Consider the following 3,093-nt stretch of genomic DNA (forward strand, 5'->3'; position numbering starts at 1 on the left):
ATTACTCTTTTGCAGTCTCATTACATCGAGAAGTGTTGACATTTCTTAGCGTAGCTACTAAGAATAGAGTTTTCAATCTACTCCTAGCAGCGGCACTAGAAATGTGTGTTGGTATTTACTTGTGACTTAGAATGAATATATATATGTAAGGTTCTGCAAGCGCACAAATAATATACCATTGTAGCACTTCACCCCGGAGTATACCACGTATCGTTATTTATATTTTACCATAGGGAGGAGCGGTGGTTAGAGATATTAACAAATATATATACTTATGATGGGATCATTAACTAAGCATATACTCTAATAGGGGTAAGCCAAATGATATATAAATAATAAGTATAAGGCATAGATAATAATCTAGAGATAGAAATAAATAATCATAAATGTAGTATAGCTAGGTTAGAGATTAATTAATAGAAAGATTCCTACATACGAAGTCTTTTGTACACCCCAAGTAAATATACTGTCATCTATAGCATAGTTAACTCTTCATCTACACATAAGGAACATTACTAAGGAAGATCAAGAATAGAGCTTGATTCCCTTCCCAATTAGGTCCTACTTATTCTACAAATGGAGAGTGGACTACAAAGGACTTAACGAGAGTGTCACACTCGCGATCTACCACATGACCTGAAATGTAGAGTGCATCTGTAGGTAAACAACATATAAGCACTACACTTACATAATGTCAACCACTTAACTCACTCTAGTACTGAGCTAAGCGCTTTGCGAACTTATGCATAAACTTAGTATCAACTATGACTATATCAAGCATATAACCAAAGCAAACTAGGAACATAATAGATAGAAACATAATATAGATTAAGCACAAAGTCATGAATAATAGAGGATACAATGGATATACCAGCCTCCAAATGACGAATCCAGAATCCTGAGCAGTAGCCCAACTCTACTTGAATCTTACTAGCTAGCCTATACTAGAACTTTGAGGAATTGGAGATCTATTCTATTATCTCTGGAAAGCTCTGAAGATGAAGATCAATTGATATGTTGACTTATGCCTCTAGGGGTAGGGGCTACTATATATAGAGGGAACCAACAATTCTGAGCCCTAGGATCAAACCAACTTAAAACAACGGTGTAGATACGATCTTTAAGGTGGTGGAGAACTAACGTAGCGAAGAGGGACTAACACGTGGGGCTAGTGGGCCGGCTGGCCAGCCCCACCTATCATCCTCTCGGGGTCTATCATGGAGGATTGCCTTCTGGTGTCTTCTAGAGTCTGTTGCAGTTGTTTTCATCATGGATAAACATGATTAAGTCTGACAATTAGGTCCACCTTGACGGTTTTTGAATAAACCCTGCTGAAAGCACAAATTCACCAAAATTCATGGAATATGTTAGTTTAAACCCCCTAAATCTATGTCGGTGATCATATTTTTTTGTTTATCCAGGTTTTATTAACGGTTTATGATGGATGATAACTACCATCAACAAACTCCCCCAAGCTTAACCTTTGCTCGTCCTTGAGCAATAGCAAACTCAACAAAGGATCAGGCTTTTTAAGATTTTTGAAAACATTGCAACAACTCCTCAAAAGTACACATGCGTTAAAAAAATTCTTCTCCACATTAGAATAAACTAATCTGACTTTTAAACTTATGTTGGTATTTTCAAGCGTAAACAGAATAATCCACAAGCGCATGGATACCGCTGTAGGTTTCATCCGAGAGTATTCTAAGGAATCGATTTCCACAGGAAATGTAAAGTGTACTAATCAAGGATCAAGGTCGTCTAAGGATAAAGATATAAATATATGTTTTTGTGGGTAGAGAGGAATTTCCTAAGGTTTCTCTAGTTGATCTAAGAATCAAGGTTACTTCAAGGTTTACTTACTTTGGGACATCAGAACACTAGCCTTAGACTGAGATGAGAAAGGGACTAGGAAGTTCTGACTATGGTCCTACAAACACCAACCCAAATGTGGTGGACTACATCGGCTATCAGGGCTATCACCACCTAGGGCTACCACAACTATCCGTGGGGCTAGGTGCAATTTTAGGTAATCGCTAGACTAAGCACCATACCTACTCTATTGATTACTACTCTAGTTTTACAAAGACTAGAGCACTTGATGCAAGTGGGAATCCAATAAATAAACTTAAAGTAACTACTAAAATTAAGTAAATAAGGAACTTAGGATTAATAATTGAAGAACCTAGAGATTACTCAAAGATGAGTTAGATCTATAAAAGTACAAAGTCAAGGAAGATCCAACAGATCCGGCTCCTCCTTAGCTCTCTCCTCTTCTCTCTCCCTATTTTCTATATTACAACTAGATGAGAATCATCTAGAGGGACACTACTACAATGTGTATTAAAATATGAAGCTTTGAAGCATTGGGTGTGTATATGTGTGTCTCTTGGAGGCGGTCTAGGCGTCCTTATATAGGCCGAGGTGGAGTAGACGACAAGAAATCACCACGTCCTCGATCCGCGCCAACTCCCTCATTCACCGTTGGATGAACTGACTTCAAACCGACCTTTATACATGGTGGAGATTGATCCTCAAAGGCGGTGGAGAGTCCACGACAAAGGAGAAACCGAATGGGCCTCCTAACAGGCCGGCTGGCCGAACCTTCTAACAGCTCGATCGATCTAGGGGTTGGGCCGGCCCACTTTCGGCTCCTTTTCGCCCTATCTTTTGTAGACAGGTGGGTCCACTCCCTAGGGTCATAGATATTCGTGTTTGCACATTTGTTGATGTCGGTTTATATACTTGATGTGTATGACAATGGGTCCTTCTGTCTTGTTTTCTAAATAAATCAATCTACAAACAAATATTCACCAAAGCTTGGGGAATCCATTAGTTTAAACCTGTATCCAATGTTTGGTGATTGATTTTAAGGATAAATGCAAGTTAAAATTGATAGTTTATGTTTGCAATAACGATCGTCAACAAGCTCCCCCACACTTGTTCTTGCCTCATCCTTGAGTGAAGGTTAAGATACAATAAACATAAACATAACTATTCAAGATATGGAACTAGCTTATGATTTATTCCAAAACATTCCTTGCACCTATGGGATATGTGGAGTGGCTAACATATCTCCTTGAGCAGTTGAAA

The sequence above is a fragment of the Miscanthus floridulus genome, chromosome 19 (assembly GCF_019320115.1).
Source record: "Miscanthus floridulus cultivar M001 chromosome 19, ASM1932011v1, whole genome shotgun sequence".
In the NCBI taxonomy this organism is placed as follows: domain Eukaryota; kingdom Viridiplantae; phylum Streptophyta; class Magnoliopsida; order Poales; family Poaceae; genus Miscanthus; species Miscanthus floridulus.